The sequence below is a fragment of the Aotus nancymaae genome, unplaced genomic scaffold (assembly GCF_030222135.1).
Source record: "Aotus nancymaae isolate 86718 unplaced genomic scaffold, 86718_ANA_hifiasm-v0.15.2.pri h1tg000020l, whole genome shotgun sequence".
In the NCBI taxonomy this organism is placed as follows: domain Eukaryota; kingdom Metazoa; phylum Chordata; class Mammalia; order Primates; family Aotidae; genus Aotus; species Aotus nancymaae.
The window spans coordinates 43,044,302-43,071,991 of record NW_026988432.1 but is presented as its reverse complement, the minus strand read 5'-3'; the positions used below and the strand labels follow the sequence as shown (position 1 = coordinate 43,071,991).

The window sequence follows — 27,690 nt, the reverse complement described above, 5'->3', positions numbered from 1 at the left end:
GAAATTTATAGCAGTAAATGCCCCCATGAGAAGCAAGGAAAGATCTAAAATAAACACTCTATCATCAAAACTGAAAGAGCTAGAGGAGCAAGATCAAAAAAATCAAAAGCTAGCAGAAGACAAGAAATAACTAAGATCAGAGCAGAAATGAAGGAGATAGAGACACAGAAAACCCTTAAAAAAATCAATAAATCCAGGAGCTTGTTTTTTGTAAAGATCAACAAAATAGACCACTAGACAGATTAATAAAAAAAGAAGAAAAGAGAGAAGAATCAAATAGATGCAATGAAAAACGATAAAGGGGATATCACCACCAATTCCACAGGAATACAAACTACCATCAGAGATTACCACAAACAGCTCTATGCATGTAAACCAGAAAACCTGGAAGAAATGGATAAATTCCTGGACACTTGCATCTCCCAAGACTAAACCAGGAAGAAGTTGAAACCCTGAATAGACCAAAAACAAGGGCTGAAGTTGAGGCAGCAATTAATTGCCTACCAATAAAAAAAAGTACAGGACCAGACAGGTTCACAGCCGAATTCTACCAGACATACAAAGAGGAGCTGGTACCACTCCTTCTGAAACTATTCCAAACAATTCAAAAAGAAGGAATCCTTCCCAAATCATTTTATGAGACCACCATCATCCTGATACCAAGACGCAACAAGAAAAGAAAACTTCAGGCCAATATCCATGATGAACATAGATGCAAAAATTTTCCATAAAATATTGGCAAACTGATGGCAACAGCACATCAAAAAGCTTATCCATCATGATCAAGTAGGCTTCATCCTGGGGGATGCAAGGCTGGATCAACATGCACAAGTCTATAAATGTAATTCACCACATAAACAGAATCAAAGACAAAAACCACATGATTATCTCAATAGATGAAGAGAAGGCCTTCAACAAAATTCAGCAGTCAATTATGCTAAAATCTCTCAATAAACTAGGTATTGATGGAATGTATCTCAAAATAATAAAAGCTATTTATGACAAACCCACAGCCAATGTCATACTGAATGGGCAGAAACTGGAAGCATTCCCTTCGAAATCTGGCACAAGGCAAGGATGCCCTCTCTCACCACTCCTATTCAATATAGTATTGGAAGTTCTAGCCAGAGCAATCAGGCAAGAAAAAGAAATAAAGGGTATTCAATTAGGAAAGGAGGAAGTCAAATTGTCTCTATTTGCAGACAACATGATTAAATATTTAGAAGACACCATCCTCTCAGCCCCAAATCTCCTTAAACTGATAAGCAACTTCAGCAAAGTCTCAGGATACAAAATCAATGTGCAAAAATCACAAGCATTCCTATACACCAATAACAGACTAACAGAGAGCCAAACCAAGAGTGAACTCCCATTCACAACTGCTACAAAGAGAATAAAATATCTAGGAATACAACTAACAAAAGAAGTAAAGGACCTCTTCAAGGAGAACTACGAATCACTGCACAAGGAAATAAGAGAGGACATAAACAGATGGAAAAACATCCCATGCTAATGGTTAGGAAGAATCAATATTGTGAAAATGGCCATACTGCCCAAAGTAATTTATAGAATCAATGCTATCCCCATCAAGTTACCAATGATCATCTTCACAAAACTGGAAAAAAAAAAAAAAATTAAACTTCATGTGGAACCAAAAGAGAGCCTGCATAGCCAAGACAATCCTAAGCAAAAAGAACAAAGCCGGAGGCATCATGCTACCAGACTTCAAACTATACTACAAGGCTACAGTAATTAAAACAGCATGGTACTGGTACCAAAACAGAAACATAGACCAGTGGAACAGAACAGAGGCCTCAGAGGCAATGCCACACATCTATAACCATCTGATATTTGACAAACCTGACAAAAACAAGCAATGGGGAAAGATTCCCTGTTTAATAAATGGTGTTCAGAAAACTGGCTAGCTATGTGCAGAAAGCAGAAACCAGACCCCTTCCCGACACCTTACACTAAAATTAACTCCAGATGGATTAAAGACTTAAACATAAGACCTAACACCATAAAAACCTTAGAAGAAAGCCTAGGCAAAACCATTCAGGACATAGGCGTAGGCAAGGACTTCATGACTAAAACACCAAAAGCATTGGCAACAAAAGCCAAAATAAACAAATGGGACCTAATTAAACTTCAGAGCTTCTGTACAGCAAAAGAAACAATCATTAGAATGAACTGGCAACCAAAAGAATGGGAAAAAAAATTTGCAATCTACCCATCTGACAAAGGGCTAATATCCAGACTCTACAAAGAACTAAAACAGATTTACAAGAAAGAAACAAACAACCCCATTCAAAAATGGGCGAAGGATTTGAACAGGCACTTTTCAAAGGAAGACACATATGAGGCCAACAAACATATTAAAAAATGCTCATCATCACTGGTCATTAGAGAAATGCAAATCAAAAGCACATTGAGATACCATCTCACACCAGTTAGAATGGCGGTGATCAAGAAATCTGGAGACAACAGACACCAGAGAGGATGTGGAGAAATAGGAACACTTTCACACTGTTGGTGAGAGTATAAATTAGTTCAACCATTGTGGAAGACAGTGTGGTGATTCCTCAATGATCTAGAAATAGAAATTCCATTTGACCCAGCAATCCCATTACTGGCTATATACCCAAAGGATTAGAAATCATTCTATTATAAAGACACATGCACATGTATGTTCATTGTGGCACTGTTTACAATAGCAAAGACCTGGAACCAACCAAAATGCCCATCAATGATAGACTGGACAAGGAAAATGTGGTACATATACACCATGGAATACTATGCAGCCATAAAAAACGATGAGTTTGTGTCCTTTGTAGGGACATGGATGAATCTGGAAACCATCAATTTCAGCAAAGTGACACAAGAACAGAAAATAAAACACCCCATATTCTCACTTATAGGCAGGTGTTGAACAATGAGAACACATGGACACAGGAGGGGAGCATCACACACTGGGGTCTGTTGTGGGGTGGCTACAGGAGGGAGAGCTGGGGGTGGGGATGTTTGTGAGGGATAACATAGGGAGAAATGCCAGATATAGGTGACGGGGGGGGTGGGGGGATGGAGGCAGCAAGATACCTTGCCATGTAAGTACCTATGCAACAATCTTGCATGATCTGCACATGTACCCCAGCACCTAAATTACAATAAAAATAAATAAATTAATTAATTAAAAAAATTCTCCTAGAGATTCTAGCTAGAGAAGTTAGATAAGAAGGACAAAGGACCATTTAGAATGAAAAAAAAAAAAAAGAAGGAAAATTGTCTTTATTCACAGATGACATAATCTCATATGTAAAAATTCCTAAGCAATCTCCTAAAACTCTATTAGAAACAATTATAGAAAGTTGAAAATTTAAGGATACAAGATTAATATACAAAATCAATAGTATTTCTGTACATTTGTAATGAACTATGTAAAAGTGAATTAAGTACTTATTTATTTTAATTTTAGTCCAATATTCCTTTTTAAATTTATTTTAGAATCTGGGAGTACATATGCAGGTTTGTTATAAAGGCATATTGCAAGATGCTAAGGTTTGGAGTGTGAATGAATCCATCACCAAGGTAGTGAGCATAGTATCCAACAGGTAGTATTTCAACACTTTCCATCTCCCACCTTGTATTTCCCAGGATCTGTTGTTCTTATATTTATTTCCATGTGTACCTAATGCTTAGTGCGCACTTAAAGTGAAAACATGTAGTATTTGGTCTCCTGTTTCTGCATTAATTTGCTTAGGATAATGGCTTCCAGCTGCAGCCATGTTGCTGGAAAGGAAATGATTTCATTCTTCTTTTATGGCTGCATAGTATTCCATGGTGTATATGTACAACATTCTCTTTATCCAGTCCACTGGTTTGATTCCATGTCTTTGATTCCATGTCTTTGCTATAGTGAATAGCACTGTGATGAACATACAGGTGTATGTGTCTTTTTGGTAGAATAATCTATTTTCCTATGGGTATATACCCAGTAATGTGATTACTGGGTTGAATGGTAGTTCAACTCCTAGTTGAAGTTCCTTACACGTTCTGGATATTAAACTTTTATCAGATGCATAGATTGAAAATATATTTTTCCAATTCTGTAGATTTTCTGTTGATAATTTCTTTTGCTGTGCAGAAGCTCTTTAGTTTAATTAGGTTCCATTTGTCAATTTTTCTTTTTGGTGCAATTATGTTTGAGGACTTACTCATTAATTATTTGCCAAAGCAGATGTCCAGAGGGGTATTCCTAGGTTTTCTTTGAGAATTTTAATAATTGAGGTCTTTAATTCATCTTGGATTAATTTTTGTGATTGGTGAAAGGTAGGTATCCCATTTTATATTTTTGCATATCAATAGCCAATGATGCCAGCAGCATCTATTGAATAGAGTGTCTGTTCCCTATTGCTTATTTTTGTCCACTTTGTCAAAGGTGGTTGTAGGTGTGTGGCTTCATTTTTGGGTTCTCTATTCTTTTCAATTGGTTTATATGTCTGTTTTGGTTACTGCGGCTTTGAAGTATGGTTTGCAATGGGGTAATGTGATGCCTCTGGCTTTGTTCTTTTTGCATAGGATTGCTTTGACTTTTCTGGTTGAAAAAGAACAAAGCCACAGGCATCACATTAATCCACATCAAACTATACTTAAAAGTATATGAAGTATATATACTTTATATATACAAATTATAAATATATATACTTTATATAAAATATACACACATATACTTTATATATAAATATATACACACATATATTTAGTATGTAAGTATATATACTCTATATACACTATATTCTCTCTATATATATAAATTCCATAAAATGAAAACATATATTCACATAAAAATTTGTACATGAATTTCACAGCACCATTATTCATAACAGCCAAAAAGCAAAAACAACTCAAATGTCCATCAATTGATAAACAGATAAGCAAAATTTGGTATTGTATGCCCATATGATGAAGTATTATTGTCCATTGGGCTGAATAATGAAGGAATGAAATACTGATACATACCACAAATTGAACAGACCTTAAGAAATAGTATTCTAAGTGAAAGTAACCAGTCATAAAGACCACATCAAATAGGATTCCACATGTGAAATATCTAGAATAGAAAAATCTACAGAGCCAGAGGTAGTTTAGTGGTTGCTAATTGATGACTAAGATGGAAGAAAGAGAGTCATAGTTAAGGGATATAAGGTTTCTTTGTGAGATGATGGAAATCTAAAATTCACCATAGTGATGCTTGCATGTATCTGTGAATATACTAAAAACCACTGAAATGTGCACTTTAAATTGGTAAATTGTATAATATATGAATCTTTACCAATAATTTACTGTTATCATTAAATTAATATTATTAATTTACTTTTTTATTCTACTAAAACAGAAAGAGTTGATAAAACAGGTTAGGCAATTCCCTTTCAGTATATACTATAGATTTTCTTACCTCTTTTTTTAACTATATGAAAGTATTCTTTTTCCTTATGAACGCTCCTCAGTATTATATACCTTTTGAGGTGAGGAGTAACAGATGAAGGAGAAAAATGTGGTTAATAGACAGAAGAATACAGTGGTGGTCAGAAAAAGAAAGACCCTGGCTTGTCTTATATTTATACTATTACATAATTTGTAGAGGAAAAAGCTTGCAAAATTATGAATGAACTGACTTGAAAAAGAGAAAAAATATGAAACAAAGATATATGCACATATATGGTATAATTTTAGACAACACTTTTTAAATATATGAAAATTAAAAACTGAATGTTTCACTAAAGAGGCATAGGTTCAATATGTCCATGTGACAAGTGTTCAATCAATGTTTACTTGCCAATTAAATGAATGACCAGGAGATGTTCTATGGAGGATCTGCAGGGAAAACACTTCCATGTGTTTAGCACATGCTTGGCCCCTGAAATATATTTATTTTCCTCCTCACTCTTTTTCCTTTTCCACATGCTTCACTTAACATTTTTCATCACTATGAACTTATAGTTGCTGAGTAGAATGTAAAAAAACTTGGAGATATAAGACAATGACAGTTTTCTTGAAATGCTTGCTAACAGTCCTTCGGAAATCATAATGTAGATTTTGTGCAGTGGATTTCTGAGCTGAAGAGACCACCTAGTGCAACTCCCTCATTTTTATGTTGTCTAAATTCAGAGAAGTAGGTGTATTGTCCTCCAACATTTTTTTTTGATAGAGATAATGCTGATTTTTTTGTTTTTTTTGTTTGTTTATTTGTTTGTTTGTTTTTGAGAGAGTCTGCTCTATTGCCCATGCTGTAGTCCAGTGGCACAATCAAAGTTTATTGTCTGTGGCCTCTAACTCCTGGGCTGGTTCAATCAATCCTTCTTCCTCTGTCTCTTGAGTAGCTGGGACTATAGGTGCATTCCATCACATCTGGCTAGATAATACTAATTTTTTCTTTTCTTTTATAATACCCATATACTCACAATAATTGTTACATTATTATTTTGAATACAACACACTAAGAAATATTATAAAAATATAATATTATTTACTAAGGTAATTATAAGTGCACATATACTGTGCTTATTCACTAGTATCTTTATGAGCTTCTTTTTATAGGTAAATGTTTATTAATAATTTCCTTTAAAGAGTTGAGATTGGAGTACTTGTGTAAGCCAGGACCAGATGTTTCAGAGGAAGGTGATGCTGATAATTTTGAGCTGCACGGCATTATCTCAGGAATGGCAAAGGTGTTCCCCCCATGCCATACTCATGAGACAACTTTTTTTTCCCCCAGATGGAGTCTTGCTCTGTTGCCCAGGCTGGAGTACAGTGGTGTGATCACAGCTCACTGCAACCTCTGTCTCCCAGGTTCAAGCAATTCTCCTGCCTCAACCTCCCGAGTTGCTGGGACTATAGCTATGTACCACCATGCCCATCTAATTTATGTAATTTTTTTAGTAGAGTCAGGGTTTCACCATATTGACCTGGCTGGTCTCAAATTCCTGACCTCGTAATCCACCCGCCTTGGCCTCCCAAAGTGCTGGGATTACAGGCATGAGCCACCATGCCCAACCTGGCAACTTTTAATTGATCATTTTTCCTTCTGAGCCAGAACATAATATATCAACAGGATAGGAAACCACTACCAAGTATTTACAACTAAGACAAAAGATTACAACTATTTTTCATTTCTAAGATGGAGGATATTCAATTATCATTATGATTGGGAACATCTCTCATCCAAGAAATCTGGGGTAGGTAGATAACAAATAGTCTTGTAGACTTGACCAGTCATTTGGCATTTATCTTGAGTGTCCATGAGAAGTGCAATTTTTAAGAGATAATGTGGCCCCTACAGTCAGCCTGCTCAGGAGCTGGCCAATTGCTCAGAGTGGGAAGCCAGTCAGCCTATAAAACACAATCTTCTCTTTGCAATTATTGTAGATTGACTCAATGTCAGAATTTGCTTAAATGTTATACTTTACCATGATTTAACACTCTGTTGGGTATTTAGGATTCAACTATGAATAAAAACATTGTATTTGCCCTCAAATTATTTACTAATTATCATAGAGTAAGGATATTTAAACCTATGTATATTTTTATACTAGCCTTTTCCTCCCATAGTTAGTTCTCTATTTTCCATTAAACTGGTAAAATTCTTGCTGAACATATCAGTCAGTTTCGGTCTTGATAAGAAAGAATAGAAAGAGATTTATGACTTTAATTGGATCAAGATCTCAATGTCCACAGCAGATTCTTGATGGTCTCTCAAATTAAATCCAAGAATCCCAAAAGGTTAAAACTCTAGTCAGTGTGAGCACTTGATAATGTCTGTTCCATCTCAAGGGAACAACAATATCCATATTATTAATTATGGGCAAAAGTTATCTAAAATACTTCAGTGCCTGGAAACTTCTCTGTAGACAACATAAAATGCTAATTTCTATTTTCTCTACTTAGGAATACTGATAATGCTGTTATAACAAAGAAGTTATTAAAATTCAACAATATGACTTTGAGAGAGACGGTGATTTCATACTGGATTATTTTCTAAAGGAATTATAAATATGAATATAGAAAATGTAACAAAGCTAAAATGTAAACAGTTTAAACTCTGAAATGTTAGGCCTTCACAGAAAAACAAGAATGTAAATCTTAAGAAAGAATATGCTCTAAGTTTTAGAAATTAAGATACTATATCTTAGTGTACATCAACAATCTCAGCGTAAGAGTGATTATAATTCAGTTATTCCTAGTGACTATATGAGAGATGGTTCAGAAAGCGTAACCATTTTTAGTATAGTAGGGTAAATTCAATACAACTTCTCTTTATGTGAATTCTTCCTAAATAAACAGAGAAGATTAGCATGCATCCCAAAGCACCAATTTTTTAGTGCTGCAAATAATGCAAACTACATTTCCTAATCTCAGACTGTAAATTTGTTCTACCAGGAAATTCCAAACTACATAATTGTCCTTATCCTTTCTTCTTCTCACACCTACAGCATTAGCTAAGAACAATATTCCATTTGTTATCTTTCAGCAAGTTTGATTTAGTAAACATCCACTGAAAATTGTGCTAAATACTAATGTCTTAAAGGCTTCACAGCCATGACACACAGTCTAAGTGGTGGATAGTAGTACACCAGGTCAACAGGATGTGTGTGTGTGTGTGTGTGTGTGTGTCTGTGTGTGGTGGCAAGGGCAGGAGAGTAGGGTGGAGCAGGATGAGGAAAGTAGACACAGTGAACTTTCTAGGTAGAAGAAGAACCTGTTCAATAATGATATTTCTTTTATTATTATTTTTATTTTTAGGCATGTCAAGTGAAGCAATGGGAGTGGACAAGGAATAGAGAAATCTGTAACTGTGTGTGATCAATTAGTTATAAATACTACTGCACTCAGACCAGCCAAAGACAATATTTCATAAAGACTAGAACTCAGGTTTCACCATAGAGAGTGTTAAGTGCTAATACTGAAATTAATCATAAGATTATACTAAATATTGGAGTGGAAAGAATAGAGGGGTTGTGAAAGCATGGACTAGGAGAGGCAATTATCTTCAAAGTGGATGTCACAGCAGCTAGGGCCAGTGACATCCACACAGAAACCTTCCTTAATGACTTGTAGTACCATTCACCCAGGTCCCCATGCTAGAAACGAAGTCAACAAAATACCTTGCTTAGATTATTTCAAAGGCATTTTAAATGGTCTCCTTGACTGCATCTTGGCTCATCCAGTTCACAAGTCAACAGTTTAAAAATCAAAATCTTACCATCACTATTCATAGTAGTGACAATGGTCAAATTTATAATTTACAAGGACTTTTGAAATGTGGCCCTCTTTCCTTTTTCAGAGTCATTTTTTTTCCAGTAGCTTCCCTATTCTCCAAGCTCCAGCTACACTGATGTTCTTTCAGTTCCTCAAACATGCCATGCTTAGGCTTATCTCCAAGTTTTGTTTTTGCCTGCGGCCAGTCCTTTAGCACAGAAGGCAAATCTTGTTTCTTATCTAGCCTCTACTATTCTTTAGTTTCCTAATGAGATACTATATTTTCTGGAAAAGAGGTCCTGGCTCCCAAGACCCAAATCAGTGTCATTTCCTTCACTTTGCCCATGCCGTGTCTTCTTGTTCCACCTCCAACATCTTGCTAATGAACAGCCTGACCCAACCAGATGAGAACCTCTGAGAAAAAGGAAACTACTCCATCTTCTTCACGCTGGGATTTTCGGGTACCAACAGAATACTTGGCTCACAGGAGAGGCTTAATAAATATTCATTAAATGATAAACAAAATGTAAACACTTTGTATCAAAAATGTACTATTAAATAAAAATCTCCAATCAAAATGTTAAATAAGAATTTGCAATACTCATAACAATTAAGTCCCCATTTACTTTCTCACTCATGAAAAAAGGCACTACATGATGACTTAGAATCACTGTGGATTCATGAATGTTCCACCAAGGACTCACTTTTTACCCTACTAAAACTGAAGTCTGAAGTGACCGTAATTTATATTTAAGATAAAACCTGGGATCATTCCTTCCTGATGTAGGTTTTCTTTAATTCTTTTTATGAAACTTGTATGAGTAAACATTATCCCAATTTTTCAGAAAGAGGAGTTTCAGGAAAACCCATTCAAGCTCATTCTCTGTGTCCTTGCAAAATAAATGTTTTGCAGGAGGTGCAGAAATAATTTTACATTTTGTTTTTGATACTTACTTAACCATTTAGATAAAAACTCTACCCTTCCTGTGAGGTTCTTAAGAATAAACATGAAAGTGTATGATTATCTTCTAGATTTTATTGATATTTACCAGGGTTCTGAAATTCTTTCATGCAAGTATGCTGCCCAAGAGTATCTTTATTATTGTATGTGTTTTATTATAATAATTATCTAGGTAGCTGTCTCACTCAATGGATTGAGCATGTATAGGGTAGAGACTCCATTCTGTTCATCTTTGCATCCTCAGTAACCAGAATGACATGTGGCACATAGTATACCCTGAATAAATGTTTGTTTAATGAGTGAAATAAAGTTTATCTTATCACTTTTGCAAATCTAACACCTTGATTATATTAAACACCTTAAGGAATTAGAAGACTATATTATCTAGTTTTCTAAAATGCATATGCAATCACATATTTCCTGCTGCTGATAATCTTTTTCTTGTTAATTTTCCCTATAAGATAAAGTATAAGCCCTTCAGTATGCACATGAGACCTTCTTGTTCTGGTCCCACCTTATTTCCTCTCATTACTGCCTCACCTCTGGTCTGAGGATGCCCTAGTACCCATCATTCTCATAAATAGTTCACACTCTCCTGTTCTTCAGCAAGATTGTTTGGTTATCATTTGCTTCACTTTCAGCCTTGTAAACTAAAAATAAAATTCTAAGACCCTCAACTAAATAATAGACCCTTCCCCTGCCCAAGGGCATTCCAAAATTAACCTGAAACCTAGTTCAGGTCATGATGGGAAGTGGGGGGTCATATGTGCCTCATTATGCTCTCCTCCCGTCAGAATTCAGGCACAGCTGACCAGCATTAACATCAAAATACAGATCTTAAGACTGATAGATTCTTTAAGTCTTATAAGAAACATTTATAATCTAGTCTCTCTGAAACCTGCTACCTGGAGGCTTCATCTGCATAATAAAATACTTCAACTCTACAATCCCTTATCTTTTTTTTTTTTTTGAGATGGAGTTTCGCTCTTGTTACCCAGGCTGGAGGGCAATGGCGTGATCTCGGCTCACTGCAACCTCCGCCTCCTGGGTTCAGGCAATTCTCCTGCCTCAGCCTCCTGAGTAGCTGGGATTACAGACACGCGCCACCATGCCCAGCTAATTTTTTTGTATTTTTAGTAGAGACAGGGTTTCACCATGTTGACCAGGATGGTCTCGATCTCTTGACCTCGTGATCCACCCGCCTCGGCCTCCCAAAGTGCTGGGATTACAGGCAATCCCTTATCTTTACTCAGACACTACTTTGTATTGATTCCAGGTCTTTAGATAACTATTTCAACCAACAGTCAATCAGAAAATCTTTGAATCCACAACCTGTGACCTGGAAACCACTCCTCTCCTCTTCCAGTTATCTCACCTTTACAGACCAAACCAATGTCTATGTTATATGTATCAATTGATGACTTATGGCTTCCTAAAACATACAAAACCAAGCTGCAGCCTGACCATTTGGGCACAAGTTCTCAGGATCTCCTAAGGCTGTGGCATGGGCCACTGATTACTCATATTTGGCTCAGAATAAATCTCTTCAAATATTTTGCAGAGTTTGATTCTTTTTGTCAACAGCATTGTTTCATTCATTTATAGCTATCACATTTGCCATATCCTTAGCATTTTATTCAGGGCTTAGCACATAATAAAGAGCAAACCTATGTTGATGATTATATAAAGAATCCTTTGCAATAAAGATCATTAGCTCATGTTATGGGTGAGTAAATTGAGTTAAAGAGAGATTAACTGTCTAAACCCACATACTCTAGTCAAATTCAAATTGCTTTTATTCCTTTTTCTGGTGGCAAACTATTTTTCTTTTAAAATCTAGGTAAAGTGACATTTTCAGGAAAATCTTTCCAACCCACCTCAAACTCACATCCCTATTCCTCCTCTCAATAAAATGAAACATCCTTAGATTCATGACTTACTTTCAGTATTACTTTATTGCACTTATCAGAATGTCATATTGTAGCAAGTTTAACAAATTCTTGTTCTTCTTGATGCCTTGGGAATGCAAACTTATTTTTTTTTCTATTTCTGCACTTTCAGGGCTTAGCTCCTAATTGGTGCTCAAACTGCTAAATTTAGTTGAAAAGTCAATGTTGAGACATGGTGTTAAAATATCAACTTTATCTTATACTTCATTGTTTTAATCATACAGGTAGTATAACCAAAAAAATTTAAAATTAATAAAAATGCAAAGAATCCTTTTACTACATATTTTTTCTTTTCCTGAAGAAACCATATATTGATTCATACCTCAGTGCTTTGAGATTTGTCTTCCAGGAACATGCAATTCAATGGCTCATTCTGCTTTTCCATCTACTCCATCTATTTCTGCATCCTTCAAAATGATCCACTGCCATCTTTTCATGTACTTTGGGACTGGCTATGCTGGATTCTTCCTGTTTTCTGGCTCTCTGCTTCATCTCTATCCTTCATCACTGTTTTCTCTTCTTTCATACATTAGCGAAAGACTAAGGTCTTCTGACTGGCAACTTCCCTTACGGCATACTGGTGACACTCTTCAGGTGCCCTCTATTTCCAGGCTTTGTCCTCACTGTTGACCTCACATTTCCAGCTATCAGGAAAATTTAATGATCCTGAACTTGAAACTCCATAAGTTCAAAACTGGGGCTGGCAATGCTCCTGCCCTGGCAATGGCCCTTATGCCTCTCCTGTGGAGGATGATCTCCACCTTCCGTCTCTCACATCCTCAAACCATTCAACATAGTGCTGAGATGTCCTCCTGGCCAAGGCTCACACTCATTGCATCACTCTAATACTTATATACTTAGATGATTCCCCATACTCAGGAATAAAAATCAAATAGCCTGCCAGGTCTAACCCTCTGAAAAGTGTCTCTCCTGATGTGTCTTCATGCAACCCTCAGTCCTTCTGAACTCCATGGTTATTTTCTCCCAGATAACCTTGCTGCCTTCCTGCTTTGGTAACTGTTCCTCCTTTTCACCTCCTCAAATTTCTCTCAAGAGAGTTATGCTTATAATTTGGGATCATACAACATGCATTCTTCCATGAAGCCTTCTTCAATGCCCTACTTTGTGTTTTCACAGAACATTTTTTGCATATAAAAACTGACTGTTTTTACGTTTTATTTTGGTTAATGCAGTAACCTGTTTTGCTCTTTCAGAAACTATTTTATAGCTCTCAGTCTTTAGGAGGGTACCATACTTATATATAGGTACTGATGAATATTTGATAAATTGTACAATTCTGACCCAAAGATTTTTCCAAATAATACTAAATTCATTGAATTATTTCAGCATTCTAAGACATCTCTAAGGATAAAATGTAATGGTCAATTTTATGTGTCAATATGACTAGGTTAAGGGATGCCTAGATAGCTGGTAAAACATTATTTCTGAGAGTGTCTGCGAGGGTGTTTCTGAAAGAGATTAGCATTTCAATTTGTAAACAGAGTAAAAAAGCTCACCCTCACCAGTGTGTGGGTGTTAACAAATTTGCTGAGTACCCAATCTACTAGCAACAGACAACACCAATATTGAGCCCTAGATATGGCATCATCCCCTTGGCTAACCAGCCCAGTATCTGGTGACAGACTGATTCAACTGAACTGTTTCCATCATGAACAGAACGTGTTTTGCCTTTACTGAAACAGATACTTACTGTAGATATGAATTTTCCTTCCTTGAACACAACATTTCTGCCAAAGCTACCATCCATGAACTTACGGAATGCATTATCTGCCTAGGAGTCCATGTAGCATTGCTTCTAATGAAGGGACTCACTTTACAGCAAAAGAATTGTGGCAATAGGCCTATTCTGGGAGAATTCATTGGTCTTACTATGTTCCCTACCATTCTGAAATAGGTGATTAATAGAATGGTGGGATGGTTTTTGGAAGCCTCTGTTACAGTGTCAGCTAGGTCTAAATACCTTGAAGGGCTGGGGCAAGGTTATCCAGAGGCTATATATATATTTCAAATCAGCATTTAATGTATGATACTGTCTTTGATAGCCAGGATTCATGTGAGTGGCATCACTCATTATTACCACTAGTGACAGACTAGAAAACATTTCGATTCCTGTTCCCATGACTTTATGCTCTGCTGTCCTAGAGGTGTTAGTTCTAGGGAGATAAATGCTTCTGCCAGGAGATGCAACATGATTCCATTAAGCTGGAAGTCAAAACTAACACCAAGCCACTTTGGGCCCCTCATGCCTCTGAATCAATAGGATAAGAAGGGAGTTGCTGTGCTGACTGGGATAATTGGTCCAGACTACCATGAAGAAATTTGAGTACTGCTTCACAGTGGGGATGAGGAAGAGTATGTTTGGAATACAGGAGCTCCATTAGGGCATTGGTTAGTGTTACCAGGCCCTGTGATTAAGGTCAATTAAAAATCACAATTACCCAATCCAAATGAGGCTTCTAATAACCTATACTCTTCAAAAAAAAAATAGATTGGGTTTAATCTGAAGTTAAGAACCATGACTAGCTGAGGTGCCTGCTGAAGGAAAATGGAATACAGAATGGGTAAAAGAAGAAGGTATAAATACCAGCTATCAAGATGAGACTAGATATTGAATATAGGAAAATAATTGTAAGGAGTATTTCCTCCCTATTTTGTTATAAACATATTTATATGTATAGATTCATATATTAAGCAAATACCTTTGTTTTCTTTCCTGACTTATTCCCTTCACAAACAAAAGATATTGACTTCATATTAGGGTATCTAAATACTGTTAATTTTACATCATAGTATTTAAGCTACTGCATATCAGAAGAATAAACACCCTTGTGGATTTTACCTCCTCTTCTGATTAAGGCGTTAGTTTGTTTTCTGTTATATGTAGTATAGTTGTATCATGTCAGGCAGAATTATCTCCTTGTTATTGTCTTTATCTGGAGATTAAGTATGGTTTAAGAAGATGCATATAGGTGCCAAGTTAATAAGCAGGGGACTTGCGATGGTTAATTTTCTGTGTCAACTAGACTGCACTATGGGGTGTTCAGAAAGCTGGTAAACATTATTTCTGGGTGTGTCTGTGAGGATGTTTCTGGAAGAGATTAGCATTTGAATTGGTAAACTAGAGAAAGAAGAATGTCACCCTCACCAATGTGAGTGGGCATCATCCAATCTGTTGAGGGCACAAATAGAACAAAGAGGTAGAGAAAGGGCAAATCCACTCTATTCTTGAGCTGCAACATTCATCTCTTGCCCTCAGACATTGGCACTCCTCGGTCTGGGGTCTTCTAACTCAGACTGGGACTTACACCATTGGCTCCCCTGGTTCTCAGACCTTCAGGCTTGGACTGGACTTACACTGGGGCTTTCGTGAGCCTCCAGTGGACAGACAGCAGATCATGAAATTTCTTAGCCTCCATAATTGTGTAAGTCAATCCTTCCATAATATATCTCTTTCTATACATCTATCTATCTTCTATCTATCCATCCATCCATCCATCCTATTGGTTCTATTTGTCTAGAGAATCCTGAATAATACAGAAGACTAACACCAGTGATAATATCTTAGTTAATAAAAAATGTAACAAATATTATACGTTGATTTTGACTTTAAAATATTTGTCTCATACATGAAAATGTAATTGAAAAAAAGGCTTAATTATTTTATATGAAGTTTGCACATTGTGATTTGAGAATTGCAATGCAAAGCTCATAAGCCCCCAAATATCTCCTTTATCTGCCTGCCATGATGCAATTCTTATGAATCACCATACTGCAAATTTATTTCTTTTGATTCATGGTTTTTGGTTAAATATTCAAAAGGAATATGTGCATCAGAGAGGTAAAATTGCTTACATGTTGCCTGGAAGAGAAAAGACTTATATTCCAAATTAAGGCCAAAGTCGGCTGCATAGTTGGGAGTTCAGGGAAGCCGAATTGCAATGAGAAGAAATTGCCTGCATAAAAAAGTGTATGGGATAAGATCAATGCAACGTAATCCCATGTCATTGCATTTTGTTTAACAAACATTTGACAGGGAGCAAGATTCATGCATGTAAGTCACTTTAGTGTGTGACCTTATAACCAGCACCCTGCCACTTTGCCCTCATTCCTCATGGATCTTCCTCTCCAGAAGTTCAGAAAAGAAGATTTTGTTTTTTCTTTTTCTAGCTGGGGTAGTGTGATCAGGAGAGGTTGTATGAAAGAAGTAACAATTTAATTGGATAGATTCCAATGGGGTCAGGGAAGATCTTAAGAAGCAGAGATAAGACATCCTAGAATCTATTTTATGAGTGAATGTTATTCACAGCAATGGGATCAAGAATGCATGCCTCTGGGGATGCGTATATTCCAGATTCCTGAACAGTAAATGTAACTAAAAGGAAATAAGGAAGAAGGGACAAAAAGAAGAAGAAAAGTAGTCTTTACTAGCTTAAATAAATCAATGTGCTTCTTCAAGTTGCCAATCTCATTAAGAATTTTTAAGGCTATTAAAAACAGGCATTAAACTTCCAAATAAATATTAACAAATGGAAGAAATTTTTGCAAGATTCAGCTAAATCCTAAATTCTGGAGCCACTTAAAACCAAGCAGTAACTTCATTTACTGTAAAAAATGCACACCATCTTATTTAATATTTTTAATTGCCTATAAGTTAAGAATTATTATCACCATTTTATTGATGAACTGTCCAGGCTCAAACGATAGAGATTTGTTCAAAATCACAGAGCTGATAAGTGGGCTTCCTGATCAGGAAATAATTATGGCAGCCATAAAAAAGGAAGAGTTCATGTCCTTTGCAGGGACATGGATAAAGCTGGAAACACTGTCATTCTCAGCAAACTGACACAAGAACATAAAACACTGCAAGTTCTCACTCACAAGTGGATGTTGAACAATGAGAACACATAGACACGGGGAGGGGAGCATCACACACCGGGGCTCGTAGGGGTATTGGGGGGCTGGGGGAGGGATATCAGGAGGTGAGGGGATAAAGCAGGAATAGCAGGGGGTGAGGGGATAGGGGAGGGATAGCATTAGGAGAAATACCTAATGTAGATGATAGGGTGACGGATGCAGCAAACTACCATGGCACATGTATACCTATGTAACAAACCTGCACATTCTGCACATGTACCCCAGAATTTGAAGTACAATTAAAAAAGGAAATAATTATGAACCACAAACTAGTAGCTGGATGTCTCAGCAACAGGTCAAGTTTTTTGCTGCTCGTTCTTAGGTCCTACACCACGATTGTTTAACACTACAGTGGTTAAAATGTGGGTTACATTATTTGGAGTTTAAATCCAAATTTTAGAAACTCTTAGTATAATCATATTTGCAACTTCTTTGAATCTTGGTTTTCCAATTTTTAAAAATGAGAAAACAAACAGAACCTAGCTCCATTGGATCACTGTGAGAATTATGTAAGTTAGTTATTAGAATAATCCTGGCACATAGTGTATGAGTACTCAATACATGCTATCTTTCATTTTTCCTTGGGACCAGGTTTATGACTTAGCTATTTTTTTAACCTTGTCATCTGAGTTATCCTCTTGAGCCCCAGCTAACCCTAAGACCACCATTTCAAAAGTATTAAAAAGCATACTATATTTTTGTACCCATTAACCATCTATACTTCCCCCGTCTCTCCATGACCCTTCCCACCCTCTGGTAATCATCATTCTAATACTCTATCTTCACGATTTAAAATATTTTAATTTTTGTCTTCTACATATGAGTGAAAACATGCAAAATTTGTCTTTCTCTGTTTGGTTTATTTCACTTAACGGAATGTCCTCCAATTCCATCCATGTTTTTGCAAATGACAGACAGTCATTCTTTTTATGGCTGAATAATATTCCATTGTGTATATGTAATACGTTTTTAATCCATCAATCCATTCATAGACACTTAGGTTGATTCAAAATCTTAGTAATTGTGAACAGTTCTGCAGTAACTATGAGTGTACAGATAGCTCTTTGATATATTGATTTCCTTTAGAAATATACTTAAAACATATAATTTATAAAAATATAATTTATAACTAATCAGATTATTTATAAATGCATAGCATTTATAAATAATTGCTGAATTATATGCTATCTATTTTTAGTTTTTTGAGCAACCTCCATACTGTTCTCCATAGTGGTTATACTAATTTACTTTCCCATCAACAATATATGAGGGTTCTCCTTTCTCCATATCCTTGCCAGTATTCATTATTGCCTGTCTGTTGGAAGAAAGCCATTTTAACTTGGGTGAGATCATATCTCACTGTAGTTTTGATCTGCATTTCTTTGATGATCAGTGAGGTTGAGCATTTTTTCATATACCTCTTAGCCGTTTTATGTCTTCATTTGGGAGATGTCTATTCAGATCTTTTGCCTATTGTTTAAATTGGATTATTAGATTTTTTCCCTATCAAATTGTTTGAGTTTCTTGTATATTCTAGTTATTAATCTCTTGTCAGAAGGGTAGTTTGCAAAAAATATAGTTAAAAGAATGAATAATATCTAGTACCTTATAGCACAACAGGGTGGCTACAGTCAACAATTATTTATTATATATTTTAAAATAACTAAAAGAATGAAATTGGAATGGTCCTAATACAAATAAAAGATAAGCGTTTGAGGTGATGGATACTCCAATTACACTGTTGTGATTATTACACATTGTATGCATGTATGAGACCATTACATACACCTCATGATATATATGCCATTATGTACCCATAATAGTTAAAATTTTTTTAATAAAAATTACATACTAATAAGAAGGCTACAGATAATTGCTTCATGGTGCATAATTTAAGGCTCATCTAACAACGAAAATGTAAACTAGTATATTGAAATTAATTAGAATTTATAACTGTCTGAGTCTATTATTAATTTTTCTTCTTTTATTCTTTCTCCAAATTTGAGTCAATATTGAGTGTTTCAAACAGTCCTGGTAATAGCAATTATCTTGAGACATATATAAATCACTTCTGAGTATTTAAAATATAGTTCTTTCTCTTACAGATTCTCCAGTATTCTCAAGACATCTACAGACTGGAATGATGTTTTTAACCATTTGACCTTATTCTTAATGATAGAACTCATGTGGAAAAAGATAAGCACACACTTATAAGTAAAAACAAACAAACAAAAAAACAGAAAGCACATAAACAAAAAAAAAAATTAAACACAAAAATATACAAAATTGACAATTTCTTTTTGCGGTATTGATGAACCATCAAATAAAGATAAGGATAATGACTGGTCAATTTTCTTTGTTTTGTATTTTGTAAAAAATACAACTTATAACAACTAGATTAGTTATGAATACATGGCATCAATGACTGGAGGGCTAGTTAAGATTTTGTACTGGTCCATATGAGTTCTTATATGTCTAAAAACGAACTCAAAATGCATATTTCACTGCATGTGAAGAATTAAAATCAACTTCACCTTGCACATTTCAAGGTATAAATTATAGAAGCCCCTCACCTTATTCATTTCCCTGAGATATAAAATGTTAAATAAACCAACATGGACTGGAACATGCATAGTAGGCATAGACACTTGTAATTAATGGTTCTGTCCTCCATCTTCCTGTAATAATATGTAGAGAATACGAACATATGTAATGGCAAACATGGTAGCATAATGATTCAAATGGACACTGATTTAGGTGTTAGGTCATTTGGGTGGGTCTCAATTTCTTCATCTGTAAAATGAAGTGGTCCCTCATTTTAAAACTGTATTATTCCATAATATAGTCAATTTTACAATCTCTAGTAATGTATTTATTCATAAAAGCATTCTACACATTTAAATTTAGACTGCAATATGACAGATACTACAAAAGCAATTAATCCTATTATATCCTTCTTGAATATCATTTTATTTTTTTTAAAATCTACTAAGAACATAAGAAAAAATGTATCCAATAATGAGCAGAACTGAAGACTATGTGATTTTTAAGTATGGAATACACTATTTATATGTGTGTCTTTATATGCAAAATACATGTTTATAGATATGTATATAATATGAAGATGCTATTTTAAATTGGTATTTAAAAAAATATGAGCTTGAAATTTACCCCAGAGCTATTTAAAGAACCACTCTAATTCAATTACACATTCATTTACATTTATGAACCAAAGCAATAAATGGATACGTTGCACACATGCTTATTTTTATGATATAGGCATTCTTTTAATAGTATAAAATAATTCAAATATCAAAAGCAAAACCAATATTTGAAATAAGAAAATAAGAAATGACACCGCAAGTATTTGCTATTTATCAAAAAGCTATCCACTAACTGTATTAGATACTATTCCTTTCTGTATAACTTGCCTGTCACAGTTACCACTCGATTCAGAAAGATGACTAGTCTCACACAGCATCAGCAAGTGTGGGTGTAGCAAAAATTACATGGGCTGCAGAGGCGCCTGAACTGGGTTAAATACAAAACTTTATCACTTATCTGATTATATTAATGATTTCAGCAGAATTACTTGCATGGCACTAGATTTTCTTTTTTGTTTAAAGCTAATAATTATATTTGCTCTTTTTACATTGAGTTGGTTTGAGTTATGAATAAGAAGGCATTACACAATATTCATCATTACTACAGTTGATATAGTATCCCAATATCAGAACAGCTATATCCTTTATCCTGTGGCTAAAGTTTCTTTCATACTACCTACCACCTATCTAATCAAACACCCAATTCTCTCCGTTTAACTTTATATATTTCTTAAATCTATGCCCTCCTCTCCATCCCAACTACCACCTTACTAGCAAGTCTTATTCTCTGTTAGCAGACTTGTCCCTTTTTGTGCCACCTAAAGCCATCTTGTAAAACAGATGCCAGAATTGTTCTACCCCAAAACACAATCTGACCACACTATTTTTGTATCCTATACACTTAAGTGAGTTCTTGTCAACTAAACAGTAAAATCCAAGTTTCAAAAGGGTATTCAAAACCTTCTCTTGTCTGACATCCTAGTCTCCACACTTAACTCATCACTTTCATCCTCAGCATTTCTAGTCTTTACCTTAATGCTCTGTTCATCAATTTCCCTCTGTTTGGAATTCCCTATTCCCTATTGCTAAGAGGCCATGTCCTATATAACCAGTAAGAATTAACTCAGGAACCTTCCAAGTCATAGTTAATAGGCCTAGAGGATACACTCACACACAAATCTATTTCCACATTATAATGCATTCATTTATATGTCTGGTTTTTTTGGCGAAAATGTGAATTCTTAATGATAGAAACTCTTTTCCTTTGTCCTTCTAGCACTCAGGAGAGTGTCTCACACATATTAACCACATTTACTATTGTTGTTTCTACCCTGAATAAGAATACATACTGTTGTTTCTACTGTAAACAATATCTGGGCCAAATAAATGTATAGCACCTAAAAGCCAGACATTAAAAATCATTAAATTGAAACAACAATGAGCAGGAATATCCATATAATAAAGACAAAGATAATATTACAGAAGTCAATCCATCCAACTTTTAGTTTTTAAAAGACAATTTTCTTACACTTAATTTTTTAAAGGGCTATTTTGAAACGTGCTTCCATTAATTATATTTAAATAAAATTAAATATAGTAAATAAAATTAATGGTAGTTACCATTAATATTTTACAAACTAATTGAATGGTAGCATCAATTTTGGTAAAAAATTAAAGAAAATATTAATTGAAAAAGTTACATGAAACACATTGAGCAAAAAATATACTACAAAATAAAGTGAAGATTTAGGGATCTCGGGAACTGAGCTAAAACCCAAATATGCAGTAACCACAGTTGCACATAAACTAACAATAATCACTTGCCCACTGCAATCCTAATTGGAAACATTATTCTTTTGGGAGATTGCTTCAGAATATTTAATCATATTAAGTAAAACGCAGCTGGGTCACAAATACTAAAAGACAAATAGAAAACAAAAATTAAAAAGTCAATAATGCAGTGTTTTAAAGTGTTTGCTGCCATTAGAATTCTAGTTGTCTTTCTATTCTCATTGATTAGTAATTTAAAACATCTATACCTAGAAGGGTGTCTGATTGGCCTTTCATTTTCTTTATAGCTAATCCCTTAACACTTCCTCATGGGTCTCATTTTCCAAGCTCTTTATCATCATTTCAACTCTCTTCAGAGCTCTAATGTTATTTAGTTGTCCTTTTAAAATGCGGCCATCAGCAAGTGGAAAATAAATATCACCTAACCTCATTCAATGCAATATATTTAGTCTTTAGATTGGTTAATGTGATTCCCTGCTAGTCTAGTGAGTGAATTTGCATAATAATAAGTAATCAGTAAATGACATCGTCCAACTCAGCTGTTCGTTTTAAGTGCTTCTATTCACTGTTGAATTTTTAAATGCTTTATAATCATTTTTGTTTGATTTTATTCACAATAAAATTGTGAAATAGGTCAACATTAAACTCACAGGAATCTAAGCTTTTTACAGATTCTATATAATTAAGCTTTTATATCCCTCCAAGGAAGAAGAAATGTGTAGTAGTGTCACTTCAAAAGGTCACACAGAAGTGATGGAACAGTCCTGAGGACTACAAAAGGTCGCACGGATTGAACAGAACTTTACTATGAAGTTCACCTCATAGCCTTGGGAAAAAGCAAGTATCGATCCAGATGCAGGAACCCTGGAGCACTCGACGTATGGATTCAGATTGCAGGAAGAATCTCCAAAGCAAAATTCCAGACACAGTCTCCTTCGCAATGAAAATGATTTCCGCTTTCCTATCTCAGCCTCTATAACTGCCTTCAAATTTCCCACTAATTCTGTTAGTTTTTCTTCTGCCATGTGTCTCTTCTGCCTCTGAGCATGAACTCTCCTAACCATTGTTTAGGTTCAGGCCTATGTCACTTCATCTAAGAATCGCTTCATTTACTAATTTACATCAATATTGAAATGCTCTACATTTTGACTGCTAAAATATCCCTTCTTATCTAGCTGCTTTCATTTTCTCCTTGGGTATTTTTTTCTCCACAAATTCCTTTTATACCACTTGTTCCTAATGGGTTGATATTCTGCAAGATGACGTATTTTGACTCTCTCCTCATTCTATGCTCTCCCAAGGTGATCTTATCAACGACCACAGCTCCAAGCAGCACTTATGCTCTGAAATCTTTCAAATGTCTCTCTCTCCATCCTGTACCTTTCTTCAGAGCTGACACATGTGCCCTGAATGGCTTTTAAACATGATCATTGGACACTCCATGTGCACTATAAATTTTATGGCTTCTTCTAACTTTTCACATTCTTAATCTTAGTAAACAGATTCATCATCCACTTAGGCAACAAAGCCAAAAATCTTGGAGTCATTCTAGAACGTTCCTCTATGCTTTGCTTTCCACATTCAATAAACCTTTGTATATTTCTTCAAAATATTGAGAAACTTCTATGGACCAGATAGTAAGCCAGATGTGAGGTGGTGGGTAAGATAAACATCATTCTTATATTCACAGAATGTTTATACTAATGGGATATAGAGAAGTAAAGATGCTATTCATATTGCAGGCTATGTGAATGGCACTCCTGGGAGTTTGGCAATATAGTGATACAATCTATTGAGGTTAGATAGGTGGTCCCACAAATACAATGTCAAAAAAAAAATAACATGTTCAGTAATTATTTTTTTTTTACTATACCTCTGCTTTTCTTTCTGTCAGTTATTTGATTCCAAGTGTCAATATTTTCCTCCTGGATTGCCACAACAGCTCTCCAACCAGCATTCTCTCATTACTTTTTTCTAGTTCCTATCCTATTCATTCACCAAAATGTTGCCAGAACAATTTTTATAAAATTCTAAGCTAACCAAAAGCTTTCTAAAATTCTAAGCTTACCATTAAACTCTTTCTGTTAGACAATCTGAAGTCTTTAAAATGGCTTATAAAACTTTTATTGATGGAGCCTCTGTATACTTTATCTTTTCTCACATGTTCTCTGCTGCAGCCATGCTAAGCTCTTTGCAAATATCCATGCTAGGTATGCTCTCTTATGGCTCTGTGCCTTAAAACATGCTTACTCTTCTCCTGTACATAATCAGAATAGCTCCTTCTTGCCGTTCCACACACCTCTGGCATTAATCTCTCTTTGTAGTTTTCCTTAAGAATTGTTATAGTCCTTCAGCACCCCTCCTCTGTTCTCTCATTTCACCCTCCTGACCATACATGCATCATATCACTTACAGATTTAGACGGTAACTGCAAGTTTGTCCCTTCTGCTAGACTATGAGCTTTTAAAGGACTGGAACCTTGCTCTTCTTGTTTACATATTTTTGCTTCCCACAACAATGACTTGCATGTAGGAATCCTTTAGTAAATATTTGGAGAATAACTTAATTGATGGCAACTAGTTTATCCTGCATAAGGATGTCATGTTCTTCTTCAGTGCCATGAGGAAGTTATAAAACCATACTGACCTCAGAATGGACAATGATTCCCTAGCCTGAGACTAAGTCATCTTCCCTATCTGCATTCCAGGCTCTTTATAGTGTCTAGCAAGAGACCACTTCTGAAATAAATAAAATGGTAATCTTATATTTCCTTCAAATTTCAAGACTCAGTTCCTCTAGGAGGCCTGTTTTGACTATTATTTCAAACAGTATTTTCTTATTTAAATTCTTTTATTATTATTATTATTGTACTTTAGATTCTGGGGTACATGTGCAGATCATGCAGGATTGTTGCATAGGTACATACATGGCAAGGTGGTTTGCTGCCTTCATCCCCATCATCTATATCTGGTATTTTTCCCCTTGTTATCCCTCCCCACCCTCCCCACCCCCCATTGTCCCTCTCCTGGTCCCCCACAACTGACCACAGCGTGTGATGCTCCCCTCCCTGTGTCCACATGTTCTAATTGTTCAACATCCACCTCTGAGTGATAACATGCAGTGTTGGTGTTTGGTTTTCTGTTCTTGTGTCAGTTTGCTGAGAATGATGGTTTCCAGATTCATCCATGTCCCTATGAAGGACACTAACTCATCCTTTTTTATGGCTGCATAGTATTCCATAGTGTATATGTGCCACATTTTCTTTATCGAGTTTATCACTGATGGACATTTGGGTTGGTTCTAGGTCTTTGCTATTGTAAATAGCGCTGCAATGAACATATGTGTGCATGCGTCTTTATAATAGAACAATTTATAATTCTTTGGGTATATACCCAGTAATGGGATTGTTGGGTCAAATGGTATTTCTATTTCTAGGTCCTTGAGGAATCGCCATGCTGTCTTCCACAATGGTTGCACTAATTTACACTCCCACCAACAGTGTAAAAGTGTTCCTATTTTATGACAAACCCACAGCCAATATCATAGTGAATGGGCAAAAACTGGAAGCATTCTCTTTGAAATCTAGCACAAGACAAGGATGTCCTCTCTCATCACTCCTATTCCATATAGTATTAGAAGTTCTAGCCAGAGAAATCAGGCAAGAAATAGAAATAAAGGATATTCAATTAGGAAAAGAGGAAGCAAAATTGTCTCTATTTGCAGATGATATGATTGTATATTTAGAAGACCCCATTGTCTCAGCCCAGTATCTCCTGAAACTGATAAGCAACTTCAGCAAGGTCTCAGGATACAAAATCAATGTGCAGAAGTCACAAGCATTTCTATACACCAATAACAGACAAATAGAGAGCCAAATCAAAAGTGAACTCCCATTCACAATTGCTACAAAGAGAATAAAATACCTAGGAATACAACTAACAAAGGATGTAAAGGACCTCTTCAAGAAGAACTACAAACCACTGCTCAATGAAATAAAAGACGACACAAACAGATGGAAAAACATTCCATGCTCATGGTTGGGAAGAAGCAACATCGTGAAAATGGCCATACTGCCCAAAGTAATTTATAGAATCAACGCTATCCCCATCAAGCTACCAATGACCTTCTTCACAGAACTGGAAAAAACCACTTCAAATTTCATATGGAACCAAAAGAGAGCCTGCATGGCCAAAACAATCCTAAGCAAAAAGAACAAAGCTAGAGGCATCATGTTGCCTGACTTCAAACTATACTACAAGACTACGGTAATCAAAACAGCATGGTACTGGTATCAAAATAGAGACATAGACCAATGGAACAGAACAGAGGCCTCAGAAGCAACATCACACATCTACAATCATTTGATCTTTGACAAATCTGAGAAAAAGAAGCAATTGGGAAAGGATTCCCTGTTTAATAAATGGTGTTGGGAAAACTGGCTACCAATGTGCAGAAAGCAGAAACTGGACCCCTTCCTGACACCTTACACTAAAATTAACTCCAGCTGGATTAAAGATCTAAACATAAGACCTAACACCATAAACATTCTTATTTAAATTCTTAATGTTTTAACACAAAAATAAGTATTGCCTGTACTTGTACTAAGAAACTTTTCTATGTATATGTATCTTTTTTCTCAAAACTATGTATCAAAAGCCTTATGAAATAAAGTTGGTTATTTCTGTGAGTTGTCTCTGATACCTACTCCATTGCTGCAAGTATGCCAAGTATCTTTAATTGCATAAATTTAAGATGTATAAGATGATGTTTCGATATTCCTATCCATAGTGAAGTGATTACTCCAGGTAAGCAACTTAACATAGTCATCACTTCCACACAGTTACATTTTTTTTTTTGTTTGTGGTAAGAACGTCTAAAATTTAGATGATACAATAGTATTAATTCTGATCCTCCTGCTGTTTTTTACATCTCTAGATGGATTTGTCCTACATAGGTGCTAGGTATTTAATATGTTATTTTGAATAAGATAATAAAAATAATCTCTTTTGATTGATTTCCCAATGTATTACCAAAACTTCTCTCACAAATTTAACTATTTTGTATCTTCATCTTAATCAATTTCTCAACATTGTCCATCAGAGCTGCCTACACTCTCCTTGAAAGGGGGACTTTGCTTAGTTTTCATACATTACACCCTTCTGATTTTTCTTCTGTGTCTTTGGCTGTTCCTCAGTTGGCTGTGGGATCTGTTCCTCCTTTACTAAATCATAAAACATTAAGTACATCAAGGGTATCTTCTTCTCCCCTAGGCTCATTTATCAACTTAACCCTCTCGAGCAGCCCTAACCATCTGTGCTTCTCAACTCCGTTGTAATAAAGGTAGAAAAGTCACTTCATTCTGTTTAATATGTGCAAGAGTGTTTTAATAAGCATCACTCCCAGAGTGATACTGAATAAGGGAATAAGGAAAAGAAGAGTGAGCCATCAAATCATTTTAGAAAAAAATTTAATAGACACAGCATAGAAAGGATATTTCATGATTATTTAAACTTCATAAAGACAGGGTTATGTGGAGGGCAGGGAAACAAGTTATTTTGTTCTGTAAAATGTAACACAGTGCACAGTGAATCAGATCATATTAGCAAATATAAAATCATTTATGTTTATGTAATTTGGCTTTAAACCACTGAGGAAGATATCTGAACATTTACCACAGCAAAAGTTGTAGCAGCCTCCC

The 27,690-nt window shown here is 35.4% G+C and overlaps 1 protein-coding gene across 9 annotated transcripts in view; it reads right to left on the bottom strand.

The window, feature by feature from the left end:
* Nucleotides 1–27,690, bottom strand: part of NOL4 (nucleolar protein 4) — a 371,463-nt gene that overhangs the window by 138,324 nt on the left and 205,449 nt on the right. The gene's annotated exons all lie outside the window — the stretch shown is intronic.